The sequence below is a fragment of the Macrotis lagotis genome, chromosome 1 (assembly GCF_037893015.1).
Source record: "Macrotis lagotis isolate mMagLag1 chromosome 1, bilby.v1.9.chrom.fasta, whole genome shotgun sequence".
NCBI lineage: Eukaryota > Metazoa > Chordata > Mammalia > Peramelemorphia > Peramelidae > Macrotis > Macrotis lagotis.
Genome location: NC_133658.1, coordinates 8,618,416 through 8,633,204, shown reverse-complemented (window position 1 = coordinate 8,633,204; position 14,789 = coordinate 8,618,416).

The window sequence follows — 14,789 nt, the reverse complement described above, 5'->3', positions numbered from 1 at the left end:
CATGCATTTTCCCTCAAGGCAATGACCCAGAGGTCAACTCATCTCCTTGGATCATGAAAGCTCATCTCAACTGAATGGGAAAAGTCCAGCTCATGCTAAAGCTGGGACCTCTCTATGGCTGAGTGCTAGTGAAGGATGTCCTCTGGGGGCTGAAATCTTTGATGCTGAACAAACAGAATGTGGCCTTGTAACTCCTTTAATCTTTTTCTTTGCAGCACATTATCTTGTGATTACGAAACCACTCACTGACATGAAGGATTCAGAGAGCTTGCAATATGGCAACTAGAAACACAGTAACTAGAGCAGTAGGCTTGGAGCAAAGGAAATCTGAGTTTAAATTTACTCTCTGACACTTATTAGCTGTGTGATCCTGAAAAAATCACTTAACTGTCATCTGTCTCAGCTTACACAATTGTAAGATGGCGATAATAACACTAATAATAGATAGTAATAATAATATTAAATGCCTATGTCACAAAATGCCATGAAGGTGAAGGAGATAGTTGTAACCACATTGCAAAGCTTAGTGACTTAAGAAATACCAGTTATTGTTGAAAAGGACTAAGGAACAGAACCAGAATACACAAATTAATTCTGCCTTAAAGTTTGGCAAAGTACTGTTTGAGGTACTGAGGACTTAAAGACAAAAATGAGAAATGGATCCTGTCCTCAAGTTACCAGTAGGTAGATTTCAGATCCAAATGATAAGTAACTTTGCTATAAAGAGAACTTTTAAAAAGTGGTTATTTTGGTTGTTTTCAGAAGAAGAAGAAGTACAAGTATCCATAGTCACATGAAAAGAATGTTCTAAATAACTACTTCTTGTCCTTCAGTATTGAAGAGGACCACACCACCCAATCAAAGGATTGGAGATCTGAGAGAAGGAACATGACAAATGCTGTAGGTTTGTGGAAAATTTGGGAGACTAATACACTGTTGGTGGAGTGGTGAACTGGTCCTTCCATTCTGAAAAAAATTGGAGTTACACCCCAAAAGCTACCAACTATGTAAGGCCTTTGATCTAGGGACACTAACACTAGATCTGTATCTCAAAGAGCAAAGAAAAGAAAAGGATCAATTGATATCAAAAATATTTAAAACAGTTCTTTTTGTCATGGCAAAGAACTGGGAACTGAGGAGCTGCTGTTCAATGGCAAATGGTTGAACAAGATGTGATAGATGATTGTGCTGGAATATCCTTGTGCTATAAGAAATGCTGAGAGGGATGGGTTCAGAAAAACCTGGGAAGACTAAGATGAATTTGTGCAAAGCAAAGTGAACAGAACCAGGAGGATATTTTCCACAGCAACAGGAATATTGTACGAATGATCAACTGTGAAAGACTTATCAACACAATTATTCAGATAACTTGTAAAAGACCATGAAGAAAAAAATGTTATCCTGCAAAGGGAAAATTGATAAACTCTGAATACTTAATAATGCATTCCTTTAATAAAATACACTTTATTTTTCTTAGGGCTTTTTACAACAGAGATAATATGCAAATGTTTTTCATACTATCATGGTATCAAATTATTTACTTCCCTAAAGGAGGAAGGAAGAGAATGTGGAAGTCAACAATTAAAAAAATGAATATTAATTTTTACATGTAATTGAATCATGTGGTAAAATCAATATAAATATATTAAAAATAAACAGAACCAAACATACTTGCCTTGGGAAATTGTAGCATCCTATCATTGGAGTGTATTGGATGCAAAAATGTAACTTCGAAGCATGAGGACAATGAGAATAAACAAAACAAAAAGAGACCAAACACTCAAAGTGACAATTACAACTATCCCTGTGGAGGATCTAGTAATGATGATCCTCCAGCACTGACTTTCTAAGACAACTTGGGCAAATATTTTCATTTTTCTAAATCTCATTTTCTCTTTCATAAAGTAAAAGTTGATGTGGATGATTTCTAAAATCCATTCCATCTCTCAATCTATATTTCCAATAACTGAAATTTTTTTTGGGGGGGGGTAAAACATTTTTGAGGGGATGTTGAATGCAACACCCTCAGTACAGTTTTTTTGGGAAGGGAGTTGGAGGATTTTGTTGTCTTACTATATCACTATTCTAGAGGAGGTGACACATTCCCAAGAGAGCATGATCCATATTTTTAATGTGGAGGTAGATCCTGAGAGGGTATGGCAGGATACTAGAAGATTGTGAATAATATTCCAGGTCAAGGGGACAGGGTATCTGAATATCTCATTAGGTCTAAGGATACTTCTTTGGGGGAATTGCCCCTCCTAGATAATGTCACCCTGGGAAAAAGCTCTGGATGTCTCAACATAGTTTAGCCTCTAATTTTATGATCACTGGTCAGGATGTTATAAAAGGATTACTGGCTTTTGGAAAAATGATAGAGTAGGAACATCATTGACTATGGAAAAAGAAGATCTGGATTATTATCCTGTTTCTGACATTTTTTTCATTACTATGTAACCTTGAACAAGCCACCTATTCTCAATAGATCTCAGTTTCCTCATTTGTAGGATAGATATGAAAGGGAGAGTTAGACTAGGAAGCCTTTGAGGTTCCCTCCAAATCAAAGATTCTATTTACTCTTTAGGCCCTTTAGACCCCCAAAGAACACAATAAACTATGCTATGGGTCCCACCCTACTAACATCTCTGGGAAATATTGTGCCCAACCTTGACCATGGCTGGGTGGTCCTTCTGCCATCTGCATGAAGCCAATGACATTCCAAGGTCAAAAATTGCGCTCCTGAACTCAGAACTAAGCATCTCTGATGGGCTTAACATCTATTCCCATTCAGAAGCCAACTAGTCAAGGAAATATTCAGTCAGCCAAGACAAAGTGACTTCCCCAAACAGACTCATTAAGGGTTTGGATGCTGAGTCAGGGAGAATTTTAAATTTCAATTTCTGCAGGTTTCATTCTGATAATAGCAATGCTGTCACTTTATACTCTCATAGAGCTAAATCAGCTCTTGGAGCTTCATTGTACAATTACTAACATTCTGTATTAATTTCCATATTTAAACCTCAATTATAAGCAAATTCTTTCTGGAGTGAAAATCCACCAAGATTTAAAATTAATTAAATATCTGAAGACCCTCTCTTAGGCCAGGCTCCACTCTGCAATGGAGCTATATTTTGCAAGGTCCAGAGAGGGAAGGAATTAATTATGATCACACAGTGGTGCATCCAACCCCAAATCTTGTTCTCTTTCCACTAAAGTCTTTTGTATGTGTTTCCTACTTCCATCTATTTTCTTCTTGCCATTGTAAGGCAAGGGAACCAAAGATGCCTCTATTATAAGATTTTCTCATATCTAAATTGGCCCCAACCTAATAGATGATGACTAGAATTCCATGTTTACAGGGGTGGGTCTTTTGCTTAAGTCTCTGATCCAGGCTGAAATGCAAATCTCTAGGAAGAGATGATCACAGTCTCCAAAAAAAATGACCAAAGTTAAAACAAACAAAAGTTCCTGGGGAATTTCTTTCATGTAAACACAGCAGAAGATCAGGGTATTATCAAACTGATAACTTGATGAGAAGATTATAGATCATAAGGGATGTTAAAGGCAAACAAATCCAATTCTCTTATTTTGCAGATGAGGAAAGAAGCACAGAAAGACAAAATAATTTACCCCAGGTCATATATCTCTTAACTTTCTGAGAAAGCTTTGGAAGCATTATCTTCCCAGTTCCACATTTTATGCTTTTTCCATTGTTCCACAATACCTTAGATTACTTAATTATTAACAAAGAAAGCAAAAGGGAGGTGATATTATTCAAAAATTATCATTAAATATGAATTTTCGCAAGACATATAGCTGCTTGCTTAGTTGACTGGATGAAGAAAAGTAGAGTCGAGGGAGCATTGGATCAAGTCGATTAAGATACTAAAGCAATGTGGTGGGAGAAAGATCTGAAATGAGGAATCAAAAATTCAGAACTTGAGATCCTGGTACTAACTGGTTGGGAGAATAGGGGAAATGACTTTCCCTATCTGGGCTCCAGTTTTCTCTCTGAAAAACGAAGGTGTGCAAAGACTTAGGAGGACAGAAGCTAAGCTCCCTGGGTGTGTCTTTGCCATTTCCATCTTTGCTAAGCCAGTCTAGAAGCCAAGAAACAACCAGGGCGTAGCATGGGGATGATTACCATACAGAGAGAACTGTTTGGCTGGAGAAAAGATTTGTGATGTAGAATGGTGGGAGATTTCATTGAAAAGATTATGGTGAGGAAGATGGGAGTAGAGCCATGGTGGTGATAAAGATCCGACTGACATTCTCAAACCTTTTCATTTTTGCAAAGCACTTGAATCATTATATATCTTAATCTTGATAATAATTAGAGTTTATACAGAATATCAAATGAAACTAATTCGAAATCACAATAATCAATCTTTCACTGTACACATCTTTATTAATTTCACTTCATTTCAATGAATTGCTGAACCAATTTTATAGATGAAGAAACTAAGGCAAGGAGAGCTTAGGTGACTTGGCCAGGGCCACACATCTAGCAAGTATCTCAGACTTCCTGACTCCACATACCACTTGGTTGTCCCTTATTGGCTCTAAGATACTTAGATTCTCATTTGAGCTCTGCCACAATCTCAGGTGTAGGGACTACATGCTGCTTCTTTCCTAGTAGAGACTCCCTTCCATAACCTTAGCTGCTTCATCCTGGAGCATCCCTTAGCAACTATAGCCTCCTGGTCCTGGGATGATCACACAGCTCTGGAACCTTCCTGCCCTGGATTAACTCTTTGTCATCTCTTCTCCCATTAGTAAGTTCCTCCTGGGACCTCCATTTTATGGAGACGCCCAGAGTTTCATTCCCCTCTTTGTTACCAATTTCAAACCATTACCCCCATGTGAGAGATCTTCACATCCTACCTTCTGCCCCTCTGTGAATTTTCAATCCCCCTTTCTATTTTGTCTTCTTGCATTGTACTGTTAGTGTTTTAGGGGAAGAAGCTTTATTTTCCATTGTACTGATATAATCATTGCTTAACACAACATTGGTGTATAGAAAAGACTTAATAAACGCTTTTTTTTCTTTTTTCACTGGGAAGAAAAATGTACAAAGAAGAGTTGACAAAATATATCTAAAATGAATACAAACTGATTTCAAGAATTAGAGATTGTTTATAGCTACAGAACTATCTGGAAAGGACTAGAAAAAATAAGATGGCACCTGAATTGTACTTTAAAATAAGCTAGGCCTGATAAAAACCAGTGGGCAGGAGAAGCCATTCTTCTTTCCAAGCATGAAAGACACCTTGTATAAAAATATGGAAGCAGGAAGATTGCAGGGAATGGCCGGTAGACCAATGTCACTCAAAAGGAGACAAGATTGAAGGTCAAAGATATAAACTGGAAAAATAGGTGGGAATCCTGCTTCTGGATGCCAAGGTGATGATTTTGCAGCTTATCCTACAGGGGAAAGGGAACCACTTGACTACTGTAGCATGAGGGATTATCGTCTTTTGTTTCTTTGTTTTTTAGGGCTTTTAAAAAATACTTACCTTATTTTTGTACAAATGATTATTTTATACATTACTAAAATATTCTTATTTAAGAGTAAACATAATACCCCCCCAAAGTATAGATCTGCATGAGCAATAAAGTAAAGGAAAGAGAAAAAAATTAAAATTAATAATAATAATAATAATTCAGCTTCAGAAGTTGACAAATAGAGAAAATGGGAGGCAGAAAACCAAATGGACTATTTGACAATTGAGTGGAGGAGAAAGCTAAAGGAAGTTTTAGCTATTGCCTGGATCCAAGAGAATTTGTCTGATGGTGTAGGTAGCAATGATTCAGTTCTCTTCCTCTTAAAGAATTTGATTAAAAAAAAATCCCAAGCACCGAGGCTTCCAGGACCCAATCAATAGAGCTGAGTGAGAAAGTCATTTATTTTCCATACATACACATGAGCCAGAGTGGTATTTATCACCCAGAAACATAAAAAGGGCCCCTGTTAATGAAATGGACTTGATACTGCCTCTGATGGGGATTACAAATGGGCAGGCGTGTTTGGCAAGGAGCAGAACACTGGGGGAGAATCCTGGAGATGGATGCTTTGTTGTCCCCCAGCGTTTATTTCCTGTGACGTCTAATTAAAACCCGATTTGCAGAATTAAGGGCCAGCTTTGCTAAGCTCCCACTCCTTGCTTCTCTTCACCGCTGACAATTATGAGGGTTAAACAACTGAAATGATGCAGAACAGACATAAAAGGCAAATTGCTCCAGGGTGAACATTGATTTCTTAATTAATCAACAGGATCAACTGTACTGAAGCAGCCCTGGTTTCTCTCCCAGTGGCATTTGAAAGGGAGGCTTATTTTCTGCTTAGAATCTTCTCTTTGGTTATTTCCCCCTAGGATTTAAGCCCAGAGGCCCTTTAGTGATCAAATTCAAAGGCTTCATTTTAGAGAAGATGGGAATGAGGCTCACAAAGGTAAGATGACTTACCCAAGGGCATCTACATCAAAAGTGGTCAAGCAGAGATTCAAACCAAGATTCACTGACTCCACATTCAGTATGCCTTCTTTTATACTAGGCTGGTGACTTAACACAGTCCTCATTCACTGAAATCCAATTCACTTGTTTGTCATGGCATCACTTCCCTGATGTCGGGGTCTTCTTTGAGAATGAAGGACGACCATTATTATTATAGACTGACTCTTCAGGTTTTCTTTTGATAGTAATATCCCTTCAGTTGGAAAACTGATCTCCCTCTGTTCCTCCCCCAATCCAATCCAATTTAATTCAGAAGAATTCATGTACAATTTATGAAATGTATATTTTGTGCAAAGTATTTTATTCAGGATTGGGGGAGATGGGAGATATGGCATTTAAATTAAATAACAGGAGAGCATAGATAAGAGATCAGCAGAGGTCAGAGAAGGAAGAGATCTTAGGTTCTTAACTTGGGCTTCATGGTTTAAAAAAATGAAAATTAAGTTTCAGTACAATTATTTCCTTTTGTAGTTCTATGCAATATAACTACTACATTTAATAAATATATGCATATCCACACACATACAAATATGCATCTATGAGGTTCCTTACAAAGACTTCAGCAGGAGGCCAAAGGAGTCTATCGCATACACATACACAGACACACATACAAACATACTCACATACACACATAATTAGATCTAGATGCCAGTATTTGAAAGGTCTTTAGAACATAGACCACAGAATGTTGGAATGGAATTGTGTGGGGGGGGGTACGAGGAGGGACTCAAAACATAGATCAAGAAATGTCAGAGTTTGGAGGGATCTTGGAATATAAAACATGCATGATCAGTTGTAGGAGTGCTTTGGACATAGACTGGAAGAACTGGGAGGGACCATAGAACAGAAAACACTGAATGTCAAAGCCAGGTGGAACCTTAGAACACTGAAAAGAGAAGTTGAGAGGTAAGAGAACTTGGAAGGTACATAAAATCAGCACATATATCAGGTCTAAAGTTGAAAGCCATTCTCCTTTATCAAGGCCAATGACACATTAAACGATGGTTCTTTAGGATTCTCCATTGCTGCAGCAACTTTTTTGGTCTCCTATATAACTGTGTTTGATTTAGCTTTCAATCAGAGTTACAAAGTCATAGCCCTTTATCAGAACAGTAGATAGAGATATTTTTCTGCTTTCTCTAAAAACAAAAATGCAATTATTGAAAGCGAATGTGGGGGCAACTAGGTGGTAGAGCCCTGGAGTCAGGAGGGCCTGTGTTCAAATCTGAACTCAAACATTTAATACTTACTTATTTGTGTGACCTTGGGAAAGTCACTTAGCCCCATTGCCTTGCAAAAACCAAAAAAAAATAGGTAATGTAATAATGATATTTGAATTTTTCTAGATCAATATGAAATGCTTATATATAATATATATATATATTATATATATATATATATATACATTTAGAGAGAAAGGAGACAAAGACAAAGAAAGAAAAGAAAGATAGGGTTTTCATGTTTGTAGTGACTGCTTTGAGATTTATAAAGCACTGTCCAGTTATCTCATTTTGTCCTCACAACAATGCCTAGGAGGTCTATTTTATTATTATGCCTATTTTAAAACTTAGGAAAAATGAAGCAAATTGAGGTGAAGGACTTGGCCAGGGTCACACAGCTGTCTAAATCTGAATTTGAACTCAAGTCTTCCTGATTTCTATTGTACCCACATTTAATTGTTGGGAGTTTAGTACAAAATAGTTATCAAAAGTAGATACAATTATATATAAAAATATATATGCATATAAATTACTATATATGCAATTATATACATATGTGTATTTTTATATATGTATACTTATAAAATTGCTTACAATCAATAATAGCATTGTTCTTCTGATTTCTGTCAGTGATGTAATTGTACTTAAGGAAAACAGGTTCTGTCCAGTTCTGACATCGTGGGCAAGCTGTAAAGGAAGCCTCCTAGAAGGTGGGTGCGAGCTTCATTGTACTATCTGGGAAGTGAGGGCATCAACCTAGAGGTTAGCTCAGATTGCTTCCCACTTTCACATTCCATGTTCTGGCTCCTGCCCTGATTCCCATTTGAATTTGGACATTTAGCCAAGAGAAGAAAAGACACAGAGCAATTAGAAATCCAATAATTGTTTACCAAGCGACCCACTGATCTTTACACATTGCAAAAGGAATGGGACTAGACTCTTGCTTGCTCTACCTGAGACCCATGGAAAGAACCAGAAACACTAGGTGGAAGTTGAATAAAGACGACCTTGTGATTCCAGTATTATCTCCTATACAGTAGAGAGAGAATCAAACTAGGAGAAAGGATAAACTGAGTTCATATCTAGATTCAGACAAAGAATGTGTAAGCAGGGTTATAGAATTTAGCTTTTCTCTGCCTCAGTTTCCTCATCTGCAATTTTAGAATGCACCTACCTCCAAGGGTCATTGTGACAATAAAATGAGATATCTGGAAAGTTCTTTTTCAAAACTCAAAGTGATATACATACACATACACACACACACACACACACACACACACACACACACACACATATATACACACATATATAAATAGTAGCTTTATCGTTAGTAAGATCTATTGCATGATAATAAGAACAGCTATTTCTATCCTATCCCACAAGCCTGCTAATAAGTTCCAGTGAAATAATATGTAAAACTTGTTTGATAAACATGGCCTGTATGAGTTTTTTTAATAGGAAGGTACGTATCGAGACCTACTGGTACAGAGGAAGGAAGTTTAACCGGAGAAGGAAGCCATCACTCCCTACTCCATAGCCAGCCTAATGGAAGCGGGTCTCCATTAATTCCATTCAATTCAAATCCAATTCACAAGCATTTACAATATCAGATGCCACCCTGTGCCAGACCCTGTGTTGGTCTAGGGATTTATAAAAAGAGCCAGGCTGGAGATTTAACAGAATAATAAATAAGTAAATTTATAAGTAAATTCATAGATATGAATTGAGAGTGGTCAAAGCCACAAAAGGAATGGGGGGGCAGCTGATTAAAGGTGATGTTTGAGCTAATCCTCATAGGGAGTTAAGATTTCTAAGAGTCAGAGTTGAGAAAAGAAGACATTCAAGGCCTGGGGACAACTTGTTCTTGGACTTCACAAACTGGATGATTCATTTCTTCTAGAATCTTCTTCTCTCCTGAACCGATTAATATTTAAAACGATGATGATGATGTTTAAAGCACTATGATTCTTTTTTCCAGCCTAGTATGTTCAATGCTTCCTTCTCATGCTCTTTCTCTGCACCTCATATCCTGGGGTGTATGGAGTATTCATGAAGGACCAGCAACTCCAGGGTAAGGGCTTGCTTCAGGGATGCTCATATCTGTATGACATTCAATTCTCATCTGTCTATCCAATAAACCGTAGTATGGCAAATTGCCATACTGCAGTCAATCTTGGTAAATGGGCTGCATAAGGTTGAGGGTGACCAATAGCGCTCAAACTCCTTGGTGAGGAAGGGAAATGTCTAACCCAAAGCATCTGAAGACTTCTGATTGAGAACAATTTGTCCCAACAATCACAACAGTGAATGAAGTTGGTTCATGAAGCTTGATCAGACCTCAAAAATGTCAAGGTCATCCACTGCAGCTCTAGCCATTACCAATCATCTTCTTTTGTCTTGTTGCTAACCTTCAACAACTCTGGAAGATAAAGGGAGGGTGATGACTTGACGCAACTCTGTCTCACCTAAATCCAATTCTCAAGACAAGCTATCACTGTGTACTGTAATCTATCCTCTTTAAAAATGAAAGGAAAAGCAACTACCTCATATTTCTTTAATTTACTTCATTACCTACATATGTCCCCTTATCTCCCACATTCATTATCCCAATTCATGTCCTCATTGACTCTCACATCAATTATTTCAATAGCCTTCAGATGATCCTGTCTCCAATTTCTCCCATTAAATGGTGTGGTGGAGAGAATACAGGGTTTGGAGTCAGGAGATATGACTTCAAATCCAGCCTCAGATACTCTCCTTGTGACCCTAAGCAAGTCACATACCTCTTCCTCAATTTCCACTCTATAAAATGAGATGGAGAAAGAAATGAGGAAAAATACTCCATTATGTTTGCTAAAAATCCCCAAATGGAATCATTAAAGAGATGGAAAGGACGGAAATGCCTGAACAGCAACAACAAAGTCTATCAGGTTTTAAATGATCATTCCATAATTGTGTCATTCTCCTGCACAAAATGTTCTGGTGTCTCCTTTTTAAATTTAAACTCCTTAGTTTGGTACAGAATATCCTGAACATCTGACACCATCCTTCCATCCACGTTCAAGGAAAACCCTCTCTCCTCTCCTGTTTTCCAGACATAAAGAAAAATGTCTTATTTCCTTTTATCCATACAGAACATTTCATATTAATGCCCACGTTGGTCATACCAGACTACCAGACTCTGGCTCCATTGCAAGGATGACTGTAGCCTCTGACCCATAGTAATGGACTCCCCAGTGCTACCTCTTGAACTTTTTTTTGGTAAGGCAATGTGGTTTAGCTGCCCAAGGTCACACAGCTAGGTAATTATTAAGTGTTTGAGATTGGTTTTGAACTCAGGTTCGCCTGACTCCAGGGCAGGTGCTCTATCCACTGCTTCACCTAGCTGCCCCTGTCTCTTGAACTTTCGATCTAGATTGCAGACTTCCCTCCATAGACTGAGAGCAAAACAACAAAAGAGATGAAATCAAATAAAAATAATAAAAGTCCAAGATCCAGGTCCACATGGTTATGGGGGGGGGGTGAGGGAAGAAGCCTCTAAGATCTTCCTTTATCCCATATTCTCTCCAGTTAGGAGTGAAGGAGTTACTCATTTCCTCTCTCGAATACAGCAAAACTCCTGACTCAGTCCCTTTGAAGACTATACAGATAATAAAAAGAATGTGCTATCAATCACATGGTAGGTCATTGCCAGTCCTACATATTCACTGAAGAAGATTCCAAAATATACAGGCGAAGGATGTAATCTTAGCAAATTAATTGTGCTTGTGCATGCGCTAAAGCCTCATTTCTCATACAAAACATGAAGAATAAATGGAAAAATACTTTAAAGGGAAGAGAACAAACAGATGAATGAGATGAAAAGATCCACTGTAGATGGTGAATTTTGAATTTAATCTTGAAGGCAGCTCAGGATCCTAATGAGTGGATGGAGAAAACCTATTTCAGGCGGAGGGAGCACTCATTGCAAGCCCATAGGGATGAGGGATGGATATTGTATGTAACAAGCAAGTGTGTATTTCTGTATCAATGGAGGAGAGTAAAAGGTAAAAGACAGTCAAGGTAAGAGGCTTTACACTTCCACAGATGATTTAATACTGGATCCTGGAGTCAATCCAGTGGAGGGAGACTCTGGAATTTATTGATTTTATTTTTTATTTATTGAATTTATTTTATAAAAGTGATCTAATTCAACTTAACTTTAGACAGATAATTTTGGCAGCTCAATGGAGGAGAATTAGAATGAGGAGAGACTTGAGACAGGAAGACCCACCAGCCGGCTCTTGAAGTAGTCCAAGCATAAAGTGATGGGGGTCTTCAGCAACATGGTGATACTAGGAGTAAAGGGAAGGCAATAAGGTGAGATGCTGTGAATGCACAAATAAAACAATTTTGGATTGCATTTGGATTGGATAAGGGAGTGAGGAACTGAAGATGGCACCAATGTTGGAAACCTTAGTGACTGGGAGGATTGTTATGCCCACAGCAGAATACTGAAGTTGGAAATATCAGTGACTCCATGGCTCCAACTGGCAAATAGAAGCCTTGAATCCAAGCAAATGAGCTGTGGGGAATTAATGAACCCATATAACCAATTCCTATTATTGAAAATTATTAGAATTTTAATGATATAGCATTACATTCTACCATTGTATGTAAATGGGATCAAGGATATCATTTTCTTCCTATAGAACTAAACGAAATGAAAATAAAATAAAGGGAATAATTTCTAAAGGACTTTAAATGTGCTTTTATCAAATGGCCCCATCACCAGAGACTGTTTTCAAATGAGGCATAAAAGCCAGCTGACTTAGAGTCAAGGAAATCAAAAATATCAGAACAGAAAGTGACATTAGAAAAGAGAATGGAAGGATCCTGGTTTAAGATGGGCTTTAGAACAGATAATGACCGGCAGAATAGGCACAGGGAGGATGGAGGGAGGAAGCAGGTGGCAGGAAAGACAGAACCTTAGATCAGAAAACAGAATATCTAGCGTTTATATATTGTTTTAAGGTTACAAAAGGCTTTTCATCTTAACTGTGTGATGGATGATGGGTCCTACATGGCAGAGAAGTCCCAGGAAAAATCCATCCCTTAAAAGGACAACCTGTCCCTTCCATTACAAATAGCACATCCCTTAAATTGCCTTAGGGATTTTAGAAAAATGCTACCTTGCCATTCCTCCTAAGGACAAGTGGAAACTTGAACATCTCACTGATATCTAATGGACTGAAACACTCAGCTGTTTTGTTCTCTTTTTTCACTTTCTGACCTGCTCACAAACTTCCTTTGAAGCTGAGATTGTCAGCAGGCAGCCAACCCATTACACACAGCCTCCTAAAGAGTAATGGATGGTCATAGTTTTAAGTGAAGATTAACATCTATCCTCATAAATTCCAAAGCAGGCAAGGGCAGAGAAGGCTATGTAGCAAATTGGTATTCAGTCTGAGATTCGTAGGACTTAGAATAATTCCATGCCTTTGCCTCCCTTTTTGGCATTGAGGCTCCCATCTGTCACTTGATCATTATGGTTTGACCATAGACCTCTTGTTTGGACCCTAGGATTGCCTCTCCCCATCATCTATCAAGTCAAATCTACAGCTCACAGAGTGGGATTCAATGTAATTTTTTAGCTGGATAACCCTAGAAAAAATCATTTTCCTTCCTCTGTACTTTTTCAATTTATTTAAAATGGGAGTGATAGCTGATAATCCTCTCTCATGTGTTGTTGGAAGGATTACATATGATTAAATGTTTCAAATGTTTTCTAATCACAAAGCATGAACTCTTCTCTAAGGGTAGAAAAGAAAGAAGCCCAGTCTTTTCATGATGTCTCCGTTCTACTTGATTCTCTCTTCTCATAGATATAAATTCGCAGTTGAAAAGGACCAGAGTGACTAACGAGCAACTATCCAAATATAAAATAAAAACGAAAGCAAATATATAAGGAGTAATGAGAAATATCCCTTTTTATCATATCCTCCTCTGAGAATCACTTAGCCTTTGGTTAAATAGCTCCAAAAGGGATAATCTGCTATCTACTGAAGTATCCCATGGCATTCTATGTAAGCTCTATCAGGAAATTTCTCCTCCATTAGAGGAGAACACAAGTCGAATAATGATTAGATGCTTTCGATTCCTCTTCAATGCTCAACTCAACATGCCTGTACTCCAAACCTCTCCGCAGATGACTTTACTTCTTACTATACAAAATAACTGAAACTAGTGTAGACTCTATCTAGCAAGGACCCCTTTCCACTTCTCAAATTATTTGTCCTAAGACACAGATCTGCTTAATAATATCTATCAATTATTCAGCACTTTGAATTTGTCATCCACTTTACATACACATTAGAATTTGATCCTTGACATAACTCTGTCAGGCAGATGCTATTGTTTTCTCCATTTTATAGAAGTGAAAAGAGATAAAGAAAAATTAAATACTTGCCCAGATTTCCTGGTGAGGAAGTTTCAGAGACAGTTTCAGAGAATTCAGGTCTTCCTACCTCCAGGAGGTATATTCTATTCACTTGTACCACCCTAGCTTTGTGACCTGGAGCAAGTCCCTTAACCCAATTGTTTCCTATCCAGGGTCATCTCAAGTCATCCTGAATCCTATCTGGCCACTAGACTCAAATGGCTCTGGAGGAGAGAGTGAGGCTGGTGACTTAGCACCACCCATTCCATTCATATGCTTATCAAGGCATCATGTCCCTGATGTCATAGTCTTCTTTGAGAAGGAAGGACAAACATCACCACCCACCCTCCTTTAACAATATCAGACACTTCTTAAAAATTTCCACTGACTCCTCATTGTCTTTAGGTTATTATGAAAATTCCTCAGTGTGTGTGTGTGTGTGTGTGTGTGTGTTCATAATTCACTCAGCTCTTACCTTGAACTATTATTTCTTTTTTTGTTGTTCTTGCTTTTTTCTTTTAGGTTTTTGCAAGGCAAATGGTGTTAAGTGGCTTGCCCAAGGCCATACAGCTGGGCAATTATTAAGTGTCTGAGGCTGGATTTGAAGCCAGGTACTCCTGACTCCAGGGCCAGTGCTC